Genomic DNA, 22633 nt, shown 5'->3' with positions numbered 1-22633 from the left:
TATGCTTGTGCAAGCTGTGAGATGTGGGTATGAGGCTTGCAGCAGTGCTAAATTTGAGAGGATGAGATGAAGTAAATGAATGTTAGATATGAGTCCTGATTGATAGAGCTTGTTGGTAGGTGAGTGATGGGGGTTACGAACGTACTAATTAGGAGCAGGAGTAGGCCACTCAGCCCTTCGTGCCTGCTCCGCCATTCAATAAGTTCATGACTGAACTGATTATTCCACATTACCACCTACCACCGATAACCTTTCTAATCAAGAATCTATCTCCCTCTGCCTTAAACATATTCAAAGACTCTGCTTCAACTGCCTTTTGAGGAAGAGATTTCCAAAGACTCACGACCCTCCGAGAGAAAAAGTTTCTCCTCATCTAGGTCTTAAATGGGCGAACCCTTATTTTTAAACAGTGACTCCTAGTTCTAGATTCTCCAACCAGGGAAAACATCCTTTCCACATCCATCCTGTCAAGACCCCTCAGGATCTTGTATGTTTCAATCAAGTTGCCTCTTACTCTTCTAAATTCCAGTGGCTACAAGCCTAGCCTGTCCAATCTTTCTTCATAAGATAGCCCACCCATTCCAGGTATTAGTCTAGTAAACCTTCTCTGAACTGCGTCCAATGCATTTACATCCTTCCTTAAATTAAGAGTCTGACTGTACACAGTACTCCAGATGTGGTCTCACCAATGCCCTGTATAGCTGAAGCATAACCTCCCTACTTTTGTATTCAAGTCCCCTCACAATAAACAATAGCATTCTATTAACTTTCCTAATTACGTGCTGTACCTTTTGCAATTCATGCACTAGGACACACAGATCCCTCTGCATCTCAGAGCTCCACAACCTCTCACCATTTACATAATATGCTCCTTTGTTATTCTTCCTGCCAAATGGATAACTTCACATTTTCCCGCATTAGAATCCATCTGCCAGATTTTTGCCCACTCACTTAACCTATTTTTATATCCCTTTGTATCCCCCTTATGTCCTCTTCACAACCTACTTTCCTACCTATCTTTGTGTCATCCGCAAATTTAGCAAACATACCTTCAGTCCCTTCATCTATGTCATTTTTATAAATTGTAAAAAGTTGAGACCCCAGCACAGATCCCTGTGGCACACCAGTCGTTACATCTTGCCAACCAGAAAGTGACCCATTTATGCCTACTTTCTGTTTCCTGATTCCTGGGGGATTCAGCGATGGTAATGCCATTGAATGTCAAGGGGAGATGGTTAGATTCTCTCTTGTTGGAGATGGTCATTGCCTGCCACTTGTGTGGCGCAAATGTTACTTGCCACTTATCACAACAAGCCTGGATATTGTCCAGATCTTGCTGTATTTCTACACAGACAGCTTCAGTATTTGAGGAGTCGTGAATGGTGTTGTACATTGTGCAATTATCAGCGAACATCCCCACTTCAATTTTTCTAAGAGAACTGCTATAACGTCTTTCATAATAGCTTCTAACAATTTCCCTAAGACAGATGTTAAGCTAACTGGCCTGTAGTTGCCTGCTTTCTGTCTCCCTCCCTTTTTGAATAAAGGAGTTATATTCGCTATTTTCCAGTCTAGCGGAACCTTCCCCGAATATAGGGAATTTTGTAAATGTAAAACTAGTGCATCAACTATCTCACTAGCCACTTCTTTTAAGAACCTAGGATGAAGTCCATCAGGACCCGGGGACTTGTTAGCCGGCAGCTCCAACAATTTGTTCAGTTCCACTTCCCTGGTGATTGTAATCTTCTTGAGTTCCTCCCTCCCTTCCATTTCCTGACTTATAGCTAATTCTAGGATGTTACTTGTATCCTCTATAGTGAAGACCAATGCAAATTGAAGACCTGTTCAATTCATCTGCCATCTCCTATTATTCATTATTAATTCCCCAGACTTACTTTCTACAGGACCAACATTCACTTTAACTCTTTTTAAAATATCTATAGAAACTCTTACTATCTGTCTTTATATTTCCATCTAGCTTTCTCTCGTACTTCAATTTTACCTTCCTTATCAATCTTTTAGTCAATCTTTGCTGTTTTTTATATCTTGTCCAATCTTCTGACCTGCCACCATCCTTGCGCAATTAAATGCTTTTTCTTTAAGTTTGAAACTATCTTTAACTGTTTTAGTTAACCACGGATGGCGGGTCCCCCCCTTGGAATTTTTCTTTCTCATTGAAATATATCTATTCTGTGTATTCTGAAATATCCCCTTAAATGTCTGCCTCTGCATCTCTATTGACCTATCCCTGAACCTAATTTGCCAGTTTACTTTAGTTAGCTCTGCTTTCATGCCCTCATAATTGCCCTTATTTAAGTTTACAATACTGGTCTTGGACCCACTCTTCTCCACCTCAAACTGAATGTAAAATTCAATCATATTATGATTGCTGCTACCTAGGGGCACCTTAACTATGAGGTCATGAATTAATCCTATCTTGTTGTACAACACCAGGTCTAGTATAGCCTGTTCTTTGGTTGGCTCCAGAACGTACCGTTCCAAGAAATTATCCTGAAAACATTCTATGTACTCCTCATCTAGGCTACTTCTGCCCATCTGATTTTTCCAGTCAATATGGAGGTTAAAATCCCCCATGATTATCGGCGTACCTTTCTGACAAGCTGCCGTTATTTCTTCCTTTATACCCTGTCCTACAGTGTGGTTATTGTTAGGTGGCCTGTACACCACTCCCACAAGTGACTTCTTGTCTTTATGATTTCTCATCTCCATTCAAACTGCTTCTACATCCTGGTCTCCTGAACTTAGGACATCCCTCTCTATTGCGCTAATACCATCATTAATTAACAAAGCCACCCCTCCACCTTTTCCTAGCTTCCTGTCCTTCCTAAATGCCATGTAACCTTCAATATTCAGGTCCCAATCCATGTCCCCCTGCAGCCATGTCTCTGTAATGGCCATCAGATCGTACTTATTTATTTCTATTTGCACTCTCAGTTCATTGCACTGATGATCAAGGAGTCAATTACTGCAGTAAGGAGGTTATCTTAGAAGGTTCCTCAAATGAGACCATATCTGTAGAACTTAAAAACAAAAAGGGGGCAATCACTTGACTGGGAATGGACTACAGGCCTCCAAACAAACAGTCAGGGAGAGGTAGAGGAGCAGATATGTAGGCAAATCTCAGAGAGGCGTAAAAATAATAGGATCATAATAGTTGGGGATTTAAACTTCCCCAATATCAACTGAGATAGTCTGAGAGCAAAAAGCTTAAAGAGGGCGGAATTCTTAAAGTGCATACAGGAGAGCTTTTTGAGCCAGAACGTAGAAAGTCCTACAAGAGAATTAGAATTAGAACATTACAGCGCAGTACAGGCCCTTCGACCCTCGATGTTGCGCCGACCTGTGAAACCATCTGACCTACACTATTCCATTTTCATCCATATGTCCATCCAATGACCACTTAAATGCCCTTAAAGTTGGCGAGTCTACTACTGCTGCAGGCAGGGCGTTCCACTACTACTCTCTGAGTAAAGAAACTACCTCTGACATCTGTCCTATATCTATCATCCCTCAACTTAAAGCTATGTCCCCTCGTGTGTGCCATCACCATCCGAGGAAAAAGACTCTCATTATCCACCCTATCTAACCCTCTGATTATCTTATATGTCTCTATTAAGTCACCTCTCCTCCTCCTTCTCTCCAACGAAAACAACCTCAAGTCCCTCAGCCTTTCCTCATAAGACCTTCCCTCCATACCAGGCAACATCCTAGTAAATCTCCTCTGCACCCTTTCAAAAGCTTCCACATCCTTCCTATAATGCGGTGACCAGAACTGCACGCAATACTCCAGGTGCGGTCTCACCAGAGTTTTGTACAGCTGCAGCATGACCTCGTGGCTCCGAAACTCGATCCCCCTACTAATAAAAGCTAACACACCATATGCCTTCTTAACAGCCCTATTAACCTGGGTAGCAACCTTCAGGGATTTATGTACCTGGACACCAAAATCTCTCTGTTCATCTACACTACCAAGAATCTTCCCATTAGCCCAGTACTCTGCATTCCTGTTACTCCTTCCAAAGTGAATCACCTCACACTTTTCCACATTAAACTCCATTTGTCATCTCTCAGCCCAGCTCTGCAGCCTATCTATGTCCCTCTGTACCCTACAACATCCTTCGCACTATCCACAACTCCACCGACCTTAGTGTCATCCGCAAATTTACTAACCCACCCTTCTACACCCTCTTCCAGGTCATTTATAAAAATGACCAACAGCAGTGGCCCCAAAACAGATCCTTGCGGTACACCACTAGTAACTAAACTCCAGGATGAACATTTGCCATCAGCTAGCCAATTTCTGATCCAAAGCTCTAAATCACCTTCAACCCCATACTTCCGTATTTTCTGCAATAGCCGACCATGGGGAACCTTATCAAACGCCTTACTGAAATCCATATACACCACATCCACTGCTTTACCCTCATCCATCTGTTTGGTCACCTTCTCGAAAAACTCAATAAGGTTTGTGAGGCACGACCTACCCATCACAAAACCGTGCTGACTATCGCTAATGAACTTATTCTTTTCAAGATGATTATAAATCCTGTCTCTTATAACCTTTTCCAACATTTTATCCACAACCGAAGTAAGGCTCACAGGTCTATAATTACCAGGGCTGTCTCTACTCCCCTTCTTGAACAAGGGGACAACATTTGCTATCCTCCAGTCTTCCGGCACTATTCCTGTCGACAATGACGACATAAAGATCAAGGACAAAGGCTCTGCAATCTCCTCCCTAGCTTCCCAGAGAATCCTAGGATAAATCCCATCTGGCCCAGGGGACTTATCTATTTTCACACTTTCCAAAATTGCTAACACCTCCTCCTTGTGAACCTCAATCCCATCTAGCCTAGTAGCCTGAATCTCAGTATTCTCCTCGACAACATTTTCTTTCTCTACTGTAAATACTGACGCAAAATATTCATTTAACGCTTCCCCTATCTCCTCTGATTCCACACACAACTTCCCACTACTATCCTTGATTGGCCCTAAGGGGCGGTACTGTACCTAATCTTAGGGAATGAAGCTGGACAAGTGGTAGAAGTGTCAGTGGGGGAGCATTTCAGGGATAGTGACCATAACTCTAATATTTAAGGTAGTTATGGAAAAGGACAAAGAGGGACCGGAAATAAAAGTACTGAATTGGGGGAAGGCCGATTTCAATATGATAAAACAGGATCTGGCCTAAGTGGACTGGGAGCAGCTACTTGTTGGAAAGTCTACATCAGACCAGTGGGAGTCATTCAAAAAGGAAATGGAGAGAGTTCAGGGCCAACGTGTTCCCATAAAAGATGAAGGGTAGGACCAACAAGTCCAGGGAATCCTGGATGTCAAGGGATACAGAGGATTGGATAAGGAAAAAAAGGAGGCTTATGGCAGATTCAGAGCGCTGAAATCAGCGGAAGCCCTACAGGAGTATAGCAAGTGTACGCGGGTACTTAAAGTAATTAGGAGAGCTAAGAAGAGACATGAAAAAACACTGGCGTGCAAGATAAAGGAAAATCCCAAGGTGTTTTATAAGTATATTAAGGGCAAGAGGATAACCAGGGAAAGAGTAGGGTCCATTAGGGACCAAAGTGGCAATCTGTGTGTGCAGCCGGAAGACACAGGTGAGGTTTTAAATAATTACTTTTCATCTGTGTTCACTATGGAGAAGGATGATGTAGGTGTAGAGATCAGGGAGGGGGATTGTGATATACTTGAATAAATTAGCATTGAAAGGGAAGTAGTATTAGCTGTTTTAGCGGGCTTAAAAGTGGATAAATCCCCAGGCCCAGATGAGATGTATCCCAGGCTGTCATGTGAGGCAAGGGAGGAGATAGCAGGGGCTCTGACACAAATTTTCAAATCCTCAGCGAATGTGGTACCATTATTCAAGAAGGGTAGCAGGGATAAACCAGATAATTGCAGGCCAGTGAGTCTAAAATTAGTGGTAGGGAAACTATTCGAAAAAATTCTGAGGGAGAGGATTAATCTCCACTTGGAGAGGCAGGGATTCATCAGGGATAGTCAGCATGGCTTTGTCAGGGGGGAGATCGTGTCTAACAAATGATTGAATTTTTCGAGGAGGTAACTAGATGTGGAGATGAGGGTAAAGCAGTTGATGTAGTCTACATGGACTTCAGTAAGGCTTTTGATAAGGTCCCACATGCGAGATTGGACAAAGAAGGTAAGAAGGTAAGAGCCCATGAGATCCAGGGCAAATTGGATCCAAAATTGGTTTCGTAGCAGGAGGAAGAGGGTGATGGTCGAGGGTTGTTTTTGTGTGTAGAAGCCTGTGACCAGTGGTGTACCGCAGGGATCGGTGCTGGGACCCTTGCTGTTTGTAGTGTACATTAATGATTTGCACATGAATATAGGAGGTATGATCAGTAAGTTCACAGATGGCACAAAAATTGGTGGTGTCTTAAATAGTGAGGAGGAAAGCCTTAGATTACAGGACGATATAGATGGGCTGGTAAGATGGGAGGAATAGTTGCAAATGGAATTTAATCCTGAGAGGTGTGAGGTGATGCATTTTGGAAGGGCTAATAAGGCAAGGGTAGGACCCTTCGGAAGTACAGAGGGACCTTGGTGTAATTGTCCATAGATCACTGAAGGCAGCAGCACAGGTAGATAAGGTGGTTAGGAAGGCATATGGGATACTTGCCTTTATTAGCTGAGGCATAGAATATAAGAACAGGGAGCTTATGATGGAGCTGTATAAAATGCTAGTTAGGCCACAGCTGGAGTACTGTGTACAGTTCTGGGCACCACACTATAAGAAGGATGTAATTGCATTCGAGAGGGTGCAGAGGAGATTCACCAGGATGTTGCCTGGGCTGGAGCATTTCAGCTATGAAGAGAGACTGGATAGGCTCGGGTTGTTTTCCTTAGAGCAGAGAAGGCTGAGGGGGGACATGATTGAGGTATACAAAATTATGAGGGGCATTGATAGGATAGATAAGAAACTTTTTCTCTTAGCTGAGGTATCAATAACCAGAGGGCATTGATTTAAAGTAAGGGGCAGGAGGTTTAGAGGGGATTTGAGGAAAAATGTTTTCACCCAGAGGGTGGTTGGAATCTGGAACACACTGCCTGAAGAGGTGGTAGAGGTATAGGTCGAGGCAGAAACCCTCACAACATTTAATAAGTATTTAGATGAGCACTTGAAATGCCATAGCATACAAGGCTATGGGCAAAGTGCTAGAAAATGGGATTAGAATAGATAGGTGCTTGATGGCTGGCACAGACATGGGCTGAAGGGCTTGTTTCTGTGCTGTATAACTCTATGACTCCATCTGTTTCATTTCAAATGCTACGTGCATTCCGATACAGAGCCTTTAGTTTCGTCCTTTTATTATTTTTTAACCTCTAGCCTTATCTGTTGATTTACTCTTAGATTTGTATGCTCTGTCCCTTCCTGTCCCGGTCTGTTTATCATTTCCCCATATTAATACCTTTCTCTCTTGCCTGGTCTCTACTCCTTGATTTGCGATATCTTCCCAAATTTGATCCCTTGCCCTCACTATTCAGTTTAAAACCCTCTCTACTTCCTTAGTTATGCGGCTCGCTAGAACATCGGCCCCAGCACGGTTCAGGTGTAGACCGTCCCAACGGTACAGCCACCACTTTCCCCAGTACTGGTGCCAGTGCCCCATGAACCAGAACCCACTTCTGCCACACCAGTATTTGAGTCATGCATTAATTTCTGTAATCTTAATTTGCCCTATGCCAATTTGCACATGGCTCAGGTAACCTTTGAGGTTCTACTTCTTAATTTAGTGCCTAATTCCTCATACCGACTATGCAGAACCTCTTTCCTAGTCCTGCCTATGTCGTTGGTATCGACATGGACCATGACGACTGGATCCTCCCCCTCCGACTGTAAGCTCCTTTCCAGCCGTGAGCAGATGTCCCGTACCCTGGCACCGGGCAGGCAACACAGCCATCTGGACTCTCGCTCTTTGCTGCAGAGAACAGAGTCAATCCCCCTCACTATACTGTCCCCTACTACCACTACATTCCTTTGTTCTCTCTCCACTTGAATGGCTTCCTGTACCATGGTGCCAAACAACCTGAAAGAACCTCAGACCTGTTGGACAATCGCAAAGGCTGAGGCACCTGCACTCCTGCCCTCTGGGTCCCCTTACCTGCCTCAGCTGCAGTCACACTGTCCTGTCCCTGATCACTAACCAAATCAGAAGGCCCTATCCTAAGGGGTGTGACCGCCTCCTGGTAACTTTCCCCCTCCCTGATGTGTCACAGTGTCTGCAGTTCAATGACTCTGAGCCAAAGCTCTTCGAGCTGCAAACACTTACTGCAGACGTGTTTGCCCTGGATCACACTGGCATCCAGGAGCTCCCACATACTGCAACTGTGACACATCACCTGTCCTGCCATCTTTAATGTGTTTCAATTAACTACTTACTTATTTTATTCAATTATTTATTTTATTTTCCTTTTTAATATATTTTATTAAGCTTACCATTAGTTCCTTTATTATTTTAAATGTTAGGATTAGAATAAACCTTAAGCACTCAACAAACAGGTAGCTTCTTCCCCAACCAATCACCTACCAGCTTGCCTGTGATGTCAAACTTGATTTTCTTGAATGGGTTCATTCCACTGAACTGAACAGAGGATCCGATAGGATCGAGGATAGGATAGAGGATAGCTTCTCACCGCTCTCTGCGCTCTTTTTGAAGTGAAGCCTCTCCCTGCTCTCCGCGCTCTTTTTGAAGTGAAGCCACTCCATGCTCTTTTTGAAATGAAGCCTCTCCCAGCACTCCGTGCTCTTTTTGATGTGAAGCCTCTCCCCATTCTCCAGGCGCTTTTTGAAATGAAGCCTCTCCTAGCACTCCGTGCTCTTTTTGATGTGAAGCCTCTCCCACTCTCCACGCTCTTTTTGGGTGCAGTGATTTGAGTAGTGCTTAAAGCTAGAGGTGCAGTTAGTATGATATGGCATTTGAAAATACATTCACTGACCTTAACCATCTGTGTGAGATCATTGAACTTCTTTCGGTACTGCATCCAGGTCCGCGGGGCTTCGCTCCCGGCATTGACCTTTATGGCTATCTGCTCCCTGTGCCTTTTGAGAGTGTATCTGGTGAGCCTTCATCCCCTTTGCAGATAGAGGACATTTCTTCTCCTTTCCACCTCCTTCAGCAAGACTCCAATGCAGAGTCTGAAAACCTTGGAACCCGCGTTCTCTCCCCTGTTGTGCCAATCCTCACTCTTTCCCAGGTCAGATTCTCTTCAAACATGACTTCCAGCTCCTTCTCCAAAATACACCTCCCCATTAAGAGGTGCAAGCTAGCTTTAAGCAGAGTAGGTTCGCAGTGTAGGTTAACTTTAAGTGATACACATGATATTGCCCCCTTGCTGATTCATTCAGCCAATGATCAGCGAGGTTAGTGCTGGCTGGGTGCAAAGATCATTCAAATGAGCAGGCAGCACGAAGTTGCATTGCAGTCAACTGATACAGGTCAACTGTGCGTCGAAATTCCTGTGCCCATTCGAGGGCTTTGCAATTTAACCCCCAAAATGTCTTACTTTTGGCAATGATGCTTTTCTGAATGCAAAGTGCTTGAAAGCAATGGCCAGGAATGGCAGCTCAAATTATCATAAAAGGAATTGCTAAGGACAGTGATGTACAGTGAAGTTCAAAATATTTGAGGAAAGCAAAGTGAGAAGTGACTTTGCTAATATTGTGCTGAATCAAAGAACAAAGAATAGTACAGCACAGGAACAGGCCATTCGACCCTCCAAGCCTGTGCTGATCTTCATGCCTGTCTAAACTAAAACCTTCTGCACTTCCAGGGTCCGTATCCCTCTATTCATGTATTTGTCAAGATGCCTCTTAAACGTCGCTATCGTACCTATTTCCATCACCTCCCCAGGCAGCAAGTTCCAGGCACTCACCACCCTTTGTGCAAAAAACTTGCCTCGCACATCCCCTCTAAACTTTGCCCCTCGCACCTTAAATCTATGTCCCCTAGTAACTGACTCTCCCACCCTGGGAAAAAGCTTCTGACTATCCACTCTGTCAATGCCACTCATAACTTTGTAAACCTCTATCATGTCGCCACTCTACCTCTGTCGTTCCAGTGAAAACAATCCGAGTTTATCCAACCTCTCCTCATAGCTAATGCTCTCCAGACCAGGCAATATCCTGGTAAACCTCTTCTGTACCCTCTCCAAAGCCTCCACATCCCTCTGGTAGTGTGGCGACCAGAATTGCACGCAATATTCCAAGTGTGGCCTAACTAAAGTTCTGTACAGCTGCAGCATGACTTGCCAATTTTTATACTCTATGCCCCGACCGATGAAAGCAAGCATGCCGTATGCCTTCTTGACTACCTTATCCACCTGCGTTGCCACTTTCAGTGATCTGTGGACCTGTACGCCCAGATCTCTCTGCCTGTCAATACTCCTAAAGTTTCTGCCATTTACTGTATACTTCCCACGTGTATTAGACCTTCCAAAATGCATTACCTCACATTTGTCCAGATTAAACTCCATCTGCCATTTCTCCGCCCAAGTCTCCAACCGATCTATATCCTGCTGTATCCTCTGACAATCCTCATCACTATCCGCAACTCCACCAACCTTTGTGTCGTCCGCAAACTTACTGATCAGACCAGCTACATTTTCCTCCAAATCATTTATATATACTACAAACAGCAAAAGTCCCAGCACTGATCCCTGCAGAACACCACTAGTCACAGCCCTCCATTCAGAAAAGCACCCTTCCACTGCTACCCTCTGTCTTCTATGACCGAGCCAGTTCTGTATCCATCTTGCCAGCTCACTTCTGATCCCGTGTGACTTTACCTTTTGTACCAGTCTGCCATGAGGGACCTTGTCAAAGGCTTTACTGAAGTCCATGTAGACTACATCCACTGCCCTTCCTTCATCAATCATCTTCGTCACTTCCTCAAAAAACTCAATCAAGTTAGTAAGACACGACCTCCCCTTCACAAAACCATGCTGCCTCTCGCTAATAAGTTCATTTGTTTCCAAATGGGAGTAAATCCTGTCCCAAAGAATCCTCTCCAATAATTTCCCTACCACTGACGTAAGGCTCACCGGCCTATAATTTCCTGGATTATCCTTGCTACCCTTCTTAAACAAAGGAACAACATTGGCTATTCTCCAGTCCTCTGGGACCTCACCTGTAGCCAATGAGGATACAAAGATTTCTGTCATGGCCCCAGCAATTTCCTCCCTTGCCTCCCTCAGTATTCTAGAGTAGATCCCATCAGGCCCTGGGGACTTATCTACCTTAATGTTTTTCAAGACGCCCAACACCTCCTCCTTTTTGATAACAACATGACCCAGACTATCTACACTCCCTTCCCTTGACTCATCATGCACCACGTCCTTCTCTTTGGTGAATACTGATACAAAGTACTCATTTAGTACCTCGCCCATTTCCTCTGGCTCCACGCATAGATTCCCTCCTCTGTCCTTGAGTGGGCCAACCCTTTCCCTGGCTACCCTCTTGCTCTTTATATACGTATAAAAAGCCTTGGGATTTTCCTTAATCCTATTTGCCAATGACGCTTCATGACCCCTTTTAGCCCTCCTGACTCCTTGCTTAAGTTCCTTCCTACTTTCTTTATATTCCTCAAGGGCTTCGTCTGTTCCCAGCCTTCTAGCCATTACAAATGCTTCCTTTTTCTTTTTGACTAGGCTCACAATATTCCTAGTTATCCAAGGTTCCCGAAACTTGCCAAACTTATCCTTCATCCTCACAGGAACATGCCGGTCCTGGATTCTAATCAACTGACGTTTGAAAGACTCCCACATGTCAGATGTTGATTTACCCTCAAACAGCCACCCCCAATCTAAATTCTTCAGTTCCTGCCTAATCTTGTTATAATTAGCCTTCCCCCAATTTAGCATGTTCACCCGAGGACTACTCTGATCCTTATCCATAAGTACCTTAAAACTTGCGGAATTATGGTCACTGTTCCTGAAATGCTCCCCGACTGAGACTTCGACCACCTGGCCGGCTCATTCCCCAATACCAGGTCCAGTACGGCCCCTTCCCTAGTTGGACTATCTACATATTGTTTCAAGAAGCCCTCTGGATGCTCCTTACAAATTCTGCCCCATCCAAGCCCCTAGCACTAAGTGAGTCCCAGAATCAGAACTCAGAAACTGATCAATACTATATATATTATGATGGAGAAACTTACATTTTGTTGGAGAATGCTACTTTGATATAAATAACCAGTTTGACCTGCAGATTAAGGAAACAACAGATCTGAAAATCCATGTGCTATGATCCCAATGACTATAATGTCCTCCAGTGCTGGCCCTGCTGATTTTGAGAGATTAGTGGTTGAGCACCTAACTTACATGGAATTGATGGATGTTATGAGTGCTTTTCTGGTTCCTGCCTGTCCCATTTTGCTAGAAAATCCAGTTCTTGTCTGCTATCGGTAGGATGGAAATGAACAGCCAACCTCCAAGATCCCATACAGATCCCCTTCCTCAGTTTCCTGTGCAAAGGGACCAATAGAAAAATCCTAACATTCTTCAGGATAAAGGCCACTTCTATGGCCTGGAATTTTCATCCCTACCCCAGGTGTAACCAGTATACCTCATCTCACTGGGTGTAGTGGCTTTGAGTTGTACTTCAGGCCTCTGACAGGTTGGGAACCCAACAAACTTCCAGCCTGGAATTCCTGGCTCTGCCCCCTTGGTGTCACTGGCCTTGAGAGTGTTGGGCAGAGTTTTCAGTATAGGCCTGGGCCCAGCATATCACAGCCATCTTCCAGCTGCTTCCATGAAGGGCCGAACAATTTTCAACCCTGACATGACTACATCCTGAAAATCAACATTCTTTTGAGGATATTCCACTCAAAAACTTAATGGTGATAGAGTGTTTCATATCAAAATAAAAAACATGTGTGGGTTGATAGAATATTTTGCTGCTAAAATACTCAATCTCCTTCATTATACATTCTAATAAGCCTTGGAACGCATTATTTCCACTACCTATCAAAGTTTTTGATTAATATTTTCTGCTGGTCCAGATTCAAATGCATTTTGGTTTCAGACATGTGATCAATGATATTTTCACTACTCTACCTCTCTAAAGATTTGGCCACATGAACTGCATATGATGTCCAATGCAGCTTGCCAGTTTTCACGTAGTTGGTGCATTCAAGCCAGTGGTCAGAATATTGTAAGACTTACATAGACTTATTGTGATCTTAAGTAATAATTCATCCTTCCTTGTGATGAAACACAGGTATAATAGGCTTAACTAGCTAGAATTTAGATATAATTAATACATTATACCTTTTAGAATTAAAGATTGAATAAATGGCCAGTTTTCAAGACTCATTGAAATCCCCTTTTAAGGGAAGAGTTAAAAATCCATAAACATCCCTGTTACAATAGAATGTGAACCAGAAACACCTTTTAAGTTTAAAAAAATCCATTCCAGGGTCTCTGTTACAATGGAATTAGAAGATGAAACACACCGAGACATGCTATACAAAGTCCATACTGATAACTATAAACTTAATTAGTTGATAGTGTTGGTGATATGGACAGACTGACTTAAGAGGATGGTACAAGGTACCATAAAAGGACAATTACAGATGATAAATCACAAAATGGAATGGTACTTACAAAAACAGATGCCGAGTAAACCCAATTACAAACATTTTTGACCAGATAAAAGCTCACAACTTCAAGAGAAGGGAATCTTCAGCAAATAAATGAAGTGGGAATGGTAGTACCATATATGGATAACAAAAGCAGGAAAAACACATACAGAAAGGTAACACCTACATTCAAAGATGAGATGATAGATTAGAAACAGTATAAACATGAGAGATTTGAATCAAAAACCAGAAGTATTGAATTCCTCATCAATGCTTCTCAACCTATGATAAGAACGGCTGACTGCAGGACAAGAGAATTCTGCTCTGAACCGAGAATATTTTGTTTTGTTAAGCAGGAGGCTTTCTTGGAGAATTTAAGGTAACAGTTTACTTTGAATTTTGATGGATATTCTAAGATATTTTGCTGTAACATTGTCAAGGTTGAATTTTTGGATTCTATTTTAGAAATAAGGTTATCGGCTGAATTTTACCAGCCCCTCGACGCTGCGGGTCACGGCGCGGGGGCCGGTAAAATGTTGCGGGGAGAGGGCCTGCTGCATATTACCGGCAGCGGCGGGACCACGGTGCACCCCCCTCCTCCCACCCCCGCCGCACAGCGGTAGCACCACAATCAACATATGGTAATGATTACTTATCTATGCTGCTTATGCAGCCCGCCGCCTCTCCACCCACACTGCCGGATTTTTCGTTGAATGGGAGGCTGTCACGTGACGTCCCGTTCACAATCTGAAAAGCCGGCGGGTCCTCACTTGCATTACGGAAGGGAGGGGGGATACACAGGGGTCTAACTCTGCATTCTGGAAGAGAGGAGGGAGGGGGATACACAGGGGTCTAACTCTGCATTCTTAAAGGGAGGAGGGAGGGGGAGATATGCAGGGGTCTAACTCTGCATTCTTAAAGGGAGGGGGTCTGGGATTACTGGAGGGAAAGCTGTGCTGGAATGAAGGGAGGTACCGTGTAACATCCCTCCATTAACAGTATACTCTCTCTGTTTGTGAGGGGGCAATAGCACACTAGGCACCCTGTGTATGGGGTGGGTGCCAGAAAGGGCAGGAGCATTAAGGTTTTATGGATGGTGGGGGCAATCGATTCAGCTGATAGGATCTTGATGTGGTCATGCTGTGCCACTCTGAGTGTTGGCCAAGATGGGCAATGCCATGGCACGCCACAGAGTTGATCCAGGAAAGCAGCTGATGTACCCGTCAACACCAATGCATGCCCTGTTAGGAACCTTCGAATACATGCAGGGTTCAACTTTATTTATCACATGGAAATAGGTATGGCTCATCCTATATTGTGTGATCCTCTGCACGTGAGGATCCGTATGCGCCAGAGGCAATACCAACAGGCAGGTGCATTCCAAGTACAGGCCTCCAGTCATGAGCAGCAGCCCCCAAGGGGAGCCCGCCATTACGGTTGCCGTGCAACTACAGGCCCCACATGACATGCAATCGACTGTCAGAGCACCAGTGTCAGAGGAGATTGCGCATATAGAGAGGGTGGTGACACATCTCTGTGCCCTGCTCAAGGATGACCTGCAGCCCATGGGCTCCAGTGGACATCCCATGCCTTTGTTCCTCTTAGTGGCTGCGGTTATGAAGCCTGACGCCTCTGCAGCCTTTTAGAGACCCAACAGAGACCTTGTGATGTCACACAGTCAGCAGTGCACCACTGCATCAGGGAGGTCACCAATGTCCTACACCGGAGGGCCTGTGAGGATGTCAGCTTCAGGACAGACTCTCACAGCCAGGCCCAGAGGGCCATTGATTCTGGCACCATTGCCGGAGAACCATAGGCTGTAATGTTCATAGACTGCACTCATGTGGCCATCAGGCCTACTGCCAGGCTACCACCTGCAGACATCACCATTAAAGGAGCCCTCTCAATCTAGGTGAAGCTGGTATGTGAACACCGCAGATGCTTGCAGTGAATGTGTGACCTCTTCTCAGGCAGCTGCCATGACACCTGGGTCTTGCGCCAGTCCCAGCTGCCACTGCTGTTCACTGAACTGGCTCAGATGAAGGAGTGGCTTCTTGGAGATAGGTGCTATTCTTTGCAGACATGGCTCCCGACACCAGTGAGAAACTCCACCACTGCTGCAGAGGAGAGCTACAATGCCAGCCACTGAGCTACATGAGCCACCATTGAGCAGGAGATCGCCATGCTGAAAGAGCACCTCCAAAGCCTGTATGGATAGGATGATGCCCTATACTATGGGCCGAAAAGGCCAGCTCCTTTCTTTGCTGCTCTGCACAACTACACATCCGATAGGTGCCAGGCCTGGCATGATGAGGAGAGATGTCAACAGGATTCCTCCTCGGACTATGAGGACGCTGAGGACCTACAACATGAAAGACGCAAGGGAGGGCAGATGGCACACAGGCTCTGCACTCAGGGCTAACAGTGAGGTAGGGATGTACTGAAGGCTCTCTGCTCCATAGGAACTGACACGAGCTCTGCAAGCCACACATCACCCTCGCTCACCTGCTGTGCACCTGTCCACATCTGCAGCATCCTTGTGTAAACCATTAGAGGCAGCGGCTGACTGAGCCAATGTCCATGTCACTGCATCTGTGGAGACACACGTGTGATGGTGGCATGGCAATGATGTTATTGCATACGTTGGCTCTTCTGAAGAGCCACCGGTGCAAAGGGATGTGACATTGGCGCTACATGCTGGCACACATCATTCACACAGAGAAAAGGACACACATGTTGGTGAGGACCATTTAGTGAAAGATATTGCTGTGACATCCGTGCATTCCCATTTATGTCAGTGCGTTCTCTGTGATACCTTTTATGGTCTATTTAAGTCACACGTCCTGGAATGTGCAAATTTAAGGTTATTCACCCAGGTGCAGCACGCCTGCAAAAAGGAATGTTACACTTGAGTGGGAGAAGAGGATCACAACTTCACAGGACAGTGGGACACAGCAGGGCAAGTATGTAGCGGCAAAGCGGAAAGTGCTGGGGTCACTCAGCAGGTCAGGCAGCATCTGTGGAGAGAAGCAGAGTTAACTTTCAGGTCTGTGAACTTGGACAAGTTAACTCTGCTTTGCTCTCCACAGATGCTGCCTGACCCGTTGTATTTCTGCAGCACTTTCTGCTTTGCTGCTAGGTTAACAGTAGCCCCACTCTTCAGTAGTCAGGTAAGTATTCTTTGACAACTGTCAGTAAGCAGGTGCTGGGGCGCTTAAAACAGGGCCCCAGCACCTGCTACACAACTGTCAAAGGCTTCCTCACTGCACCAAATGTCCCACCTCTCCACACGTAATATCGGGGGGGAGTGGGGGGGAGGCTCGGCACAGTGATGCTAATATCGTGGGGGATCTGCGGCGGCCGCTAAATACGGGTGCCACGCTGAGTTGAAATAAAATTCAGCCCTATGTTTTACATCTCTTAGTTCTTTTCTTCTTTTTTCTTTTGGGCCTCCTTATCTCGAGAGACAATGGATACGCGCCTGGAGGTGGTCAGTGGTTTGTGAAGCAGCGCCTGGAGTGGCTATAAAGGCCAATTCTAGAGTGACAGGCTCTTCCACAGGTGCTGCAGAGAAATTTGTTTGTTGGGGCTGTTGCACAGTTGGCTCTCCCCTTGCGCCTCTGTCTTTTTTCCTGCCAACTACTAAGTCTCTTCGACTCGCCACAATTTAGCCCTGTCTTTATGGCTGCCCGCCAGCTCTGGCGAATGCTGGCAACTGACTCCCACGACTTGTGATCAATGTCACACGATTTCATGTCACGTTTGCAGACGTCTTTATAACGGAGACATGGACGGCCGGTGGGTCTGATACCAGTGGCGAGCTCGCTGTACAATGTGTCTTTGGGGATCCTGCCATCTTCCATGCGGCTCACATGGCCAAGCCATCTCAAGCGCCGCTGACTCAGTAGTGTGTATAAGCTGGGGGTGTTGGCCGCTTCAAGGACTTCTGTGTTGGAGATATAGTCCTGCCACCTGATGCCAAGTATTCTCCGAAGGCAGCGAAGATGGAATGAATTGAGACGTCGCTCTTGGCTGGCATACGTTGTCCAGGCCTCGCTGCCGTAGAGCAAGGTACTGAGGACACAGGCCTGATACACTCGGACTTTTGTGTTCCGTGTCAGTGCGCCATTTTCCTACACTCTCTTGGCCAGTCTGAACATAGCAGTGGAAGCCTTACCCATGCGCTTGTTGATTTCTGCATCTAGAGACAGGTTACTGGTGATAGTTGAGCCTAGGTAGGTGAACTCTTGAACCACTTCCAGAGCGTGGTCGCCAATATTGATGGATGGAGCATTTCTGACATCCTGCCCCATGATGTTCGTTTTCTTGAGGCTGATGGTTAGGCCAAATTCATTGCAGGCAGACGCAAACCTGTCGATGAGACTCTGCAGGCATTCTTCAGTGTGAGATGTTAAAGCAGCATCGTCAGCAAAGAGGAGTTCTCTGATGAGGACTTTCCGTACTTTGGACTTCGCTCTTAGACGGGCAAGGTTGAACAACCTGCCCCCTGATCTTGTGTGGAGGAAAATTCCTTCTTCAGAGGATTTGAACGCATGTGAAAGCAGCAGGGAGAAGAAAATCCCAAAAAGTGTGGGTGCGAGAACACAGCCCTGTTTCACACCACTCAGGATAGGAAAGGGCTCTGATGAGGAGCCACCATGTTGAATTGTGCCTTTCATATTGTCATGGAATGAGGTGATGATACTTAGTAGCTTTGGTGCTTAGTAATCTTTAATATTGTAATATACTTATCCACATAAAGTGTATTGCATGTTCAATTCTCATATTAAAAAAAGTTAATAAATCGTCTCATGTAGCATTCTGTATACAACTACAAGAACCCCCTCTCTGTGTCTCCTTAAGTGGGGAGATACTTATTGAAGAGAGTTTCCCAGATCCTTATAATATCTGGGATATTTATGACTTCACTATAATTATTTTAAAATAGTTTATCTGAAAGATAGTAATATTCTCTGTTAGTTTTTTTTCTTTGAGGGAAGACTAGTTCAGTTCTTCAGACCCAAACAAGTGTCTGTAGGAATCTGTCTAGTTTGAACTTAACATAGAAACATAGAAAATAGGAGCAGGAGTAGGCCATTCGGCCCCTCGAGCCAGCTCGGGCATTCATTATGATCATGGCTGATCATCCAACTCAGTAGCCTGTTCCCGCTTTCGCCCCATACCCTTTGATCCCTTTAGACCCAAGAGCTATATCTAACTCCTTCTTGAAAACATACAAAGTTTTGGGCCTCAACTGCTTTCTGTGGTAGCGAATTCCACTCTCTGGGTTAAGAAATGTCTCCTCATCTCAGTCCTGAAAGGTTTATCCCGTATCCTTAGATTATGACCCCTGGTTCAGGACTCCCCCCACCATCAGGAACATCCTTCCTGCATCTACCCTGTCAAGTCCTGTTAGAATTTTATAGGTTTCTATGAGATCCCCTCTCACACTTCTGAACTCCAGCGAATATAATCCTAACCGACTGAATTAAAGGAGACTCATAGGGATGTACACTTGATTTGGTTTAGTCCCTATATGGGGTTAAAGTCATAAAGCACTTCATCATCATTGCCTTAAGGCATTTCCTGGCACTACTCCCCATGTTTTTCCTGGCTTATATACTCATAAAGCTCACAGGACTTGAGACACTCAGATGATGTAACCAGCATAAGAATCCTATCCACTGTGTGTAGGCCAAATGCCTAACTCTCATCAGATCATGACTGATGTACAAATAAAGCATGCTGTGGGGGACTTTTAAAAATGATTGGCAACAAGGAAAGGGGAAAAATTACTTTTTATTTTAATTTATAATTAATATTGCATTAAATTAATTTTGCCACAAGATCTTAAAAAGCATTTTACATTTATACCAATTATTTGCTGTTAGAAACTCCCATCGCAAAACATTTCCTTCAAACAGATGGTGAATGCAGATTGTTTGATCAGCCAATATCAATGAAATTATGACAGTTATATAGGACTGAATTCTATAAGCCCACTGCCGATTGGCCAAGTGCGGTAACTCATTTAAATAGCCAGGCTGGGCCGCCACCCCGATCACGTGGAGGGGGTGGGCTGTCTGTCCCCGGCAATGGCATCAGCTGCCTGTGCGCAGTCGCTGATGCCATTTTTAAAGGTGTGTCAGCCCTACCTGGACATTTAAATATTTAAAGTGAAATTGATTTAAAATAAATAAATACATACCTTTTGCCCCTCTCCCACCCCCCCCCCCCCCCACCCACAATATCAATTAAATTAATTATTGGCCCTTCCTCCTCCCCAAAACACTTCCCTTCACAATCTGACCTTCCCCCCCTCCAAACTGCACAAACTCTAAACTATATAACCCTTCCCGCCATCCACTACACCTATGACATTCATTTGACCACATCCCGCCCCCCGCCCCGCACTGAGAAACTTACCTCCTCCCCCCTCCCCACCAGTGTTGCGCTTCGTTTCCCCGGACAGGGTGAAGGATCACGGCGGGACTTCAGGAGGCGACGGAAGACTCATTAATTCAGGTGATTTAATTTGTTTAAATATTAAAATGGTGGTCCTGTTGCCGAGCGGCGGAGGATGCCTCGACAAGGCCTCAACGCCATTGGCAATACCGGGGCTAGCCCTGCCGGCGTCAAGGTCCATATCGGGCCTCATCCAGGGTAATCTTCATGCCCCCTCCAACTGCCATGGATCCTGATGTCGAGGGCTCTGTAGAATCCAGCCCATATTGTGTGGCTGTATAACAGTCATAAAACAGTCAGTAAATGAAGCAATACTGAGCCAGAGTGAGACCTTTCAATATTCCAGCTAATCTCCCATATAATGGATGTGCATAGGGTGATGATGCACTGTGCCCCATGTACCTTTAGATACTGGCCTTGTTCTGTTCTGCAATACTGCAAGGTTTACAAAATTGTTCTGAGCTCATTCTGGTGTAGCCTTGCCATCTAAATAAAATTAGAGTCAAACATCAATATGAATATTGTTAAAAAAGTGCCTCTTTGCTTCATGTCATAAAAACATTTCTCTACCACTTTAGTGCTGGTTTAAATAGGTCAGTCCTTTCAGGACAATATTTGATGTCTGAGTCCTCTGCCTCATATGTATTAATTGGTGTAGGCTTCAACTTTACAGTTCTTATATTACAAAATGACATGTATGAGCATCATGATATAATATGCCACACATCCTTGTTAAGTTGCAATTCAGATATTCTGGGGAATATGAATTGGCTCTTTATGCAGTAAAGCACGTTCATCATACCATCATAATTTAGATACTTCATTTATTTTAATGGGCTAAGTAATTTTCCAAATCTGTTCTGGACCTGATGCAAGCAGAATTGTGTGAAAATTCATTGCAAAGGACTAAAGAGATATTGTCTTCGTACTAGAAAGGGGATCAATTATGGTAATGCTCAGGCAAGCTTTAGCTGCTTCCAAGGCTGAATACAGTCAGCTCATGGTTGTATCTACAGTAAAATTTGCAACTCTGCAATTATCTGTGAAACTTCCAATCATTTGCAGTGATGATACTGAACGTCAGCATCCAACTTCTTCCAACCAGATTTCATACCATTTTAATTCCACTCTCAACATAATGTAGGCTTCTTAGTCTGCAGGTACTCAATGTCAGTGACCTTTAAGGGAAGTTTCAAAAGGCAATATAGCTGTGCCATAATTAACAAAGAGCCAGAAATGAGCAAAATAGGAGTGTTTAAAATATTCTTCTACTGAAAACTTAAAAAGCAAAAATCATAACAGCCTAGACATTGCTGTTGGTGATGTTGGTAGACAAATGTTTAACATATTTGTACAACATTCCTCTGCCCACTGTCTTAACTAAGGCATTAGCCCACTTAAAATAAATAGGCTGATGCCTCTGCTAAAGTATCAAACAGATGAATGTATAAGAATGCAGATTTGAGACTAATTTTACCCACCATTCTTAGTGGAGAAAATGTTTGTTTTAATAATACCAGCACTTCAGTAATCAAGGGGTAAAAAGATTGTACATTTTCTTCTAGTTCTTCTCAGTAAACTTCCTCTTTCAGTAGATTCTGTATCAAATTGATTTTTCCAACACCATAGATAAACTGTCAAATGACAATTCAATGCATTTTGACAGGAACTGCGAAACAAAAACAAAATGAAAAACTTCTGAGACTCTTTGTTTCTTGCCCTTTTTTTAAGAACAAAGGAGCCTCCCTCCATGCTACCATCCTTCAGGGAAGTGCGCACTGTCAGACAATGCAGTATCCTGGACTTTCCTGCTGTGAACTACACTGCACTGAGATGAACTAAGTGCTGATGCTGTATAAACTCTTAGTGTCTTTTCTAAATGAACTAAATTTATGATTGTACCTTAATAAAATATTGCTCTGTATTTTATCCATTTCGCTGTTTAGTGTTTTCAATTCTTTTATTAATGCGGGGTTGTATTCTTAAAGACTTTAATATAAATGGGGAAGATTTTCGATTGTTGGTCACTTGCTTTGCACCTGAAAAACATGCAACCAGCAGTTGAAAGTCACCCCATTTTAGTTAACAGGCTGGTGTCCATACTACAATCCTTCATTTTTTTGACCGATGGCAAGAGGGAAAAATCAGCCTTTTAATTTTGAAATTCTTACAATACTGAATGGCCATTATGCATTTTCAGTGACCCCCCCCCCCCCACTACCCACCCACCCCCTCAACCCTGGAAATGGGTCTGGTTTTGTGGTAAGGTCAGAGGGGTGAACTCCGCCCTGAAGAAGAAAATTTAGCTCCCATGACACAACGCATCATACAATCCATTAACATGTTTTTAATGAAATTCCTTTGTCTGCTATTTTAGTGGAGATGAATTCATTTATTCTGTGCTCTTTCCATTGAAATATCAGATAAACAATTTTATGCTAATATCATAGTGCAGTTTCAGCCCATATAGTTCAATTTTCGTCCCATTGAGTGACAGGCATAAGATACACCACTATATAGAAATATATTTTAAAAAC

The sequence above is a fragment of the Heterodontus francisci genome, chromosome 20 (assembly GCF_036365525.1).
Source record: "Heterodontus francisci isolate sHetFra1 chromosome 20, sHetFra1.hap1, whole genome shotgun sequence".
NCBI lineage: Eukaryota > Metazoa > Chordata > Chondrichthyes > Heterodontiformes > Heterodontidae > Heterodontus > Heterodontus francisci.
Note: the sequence above shows the minus strand (reverse complement) of the source record.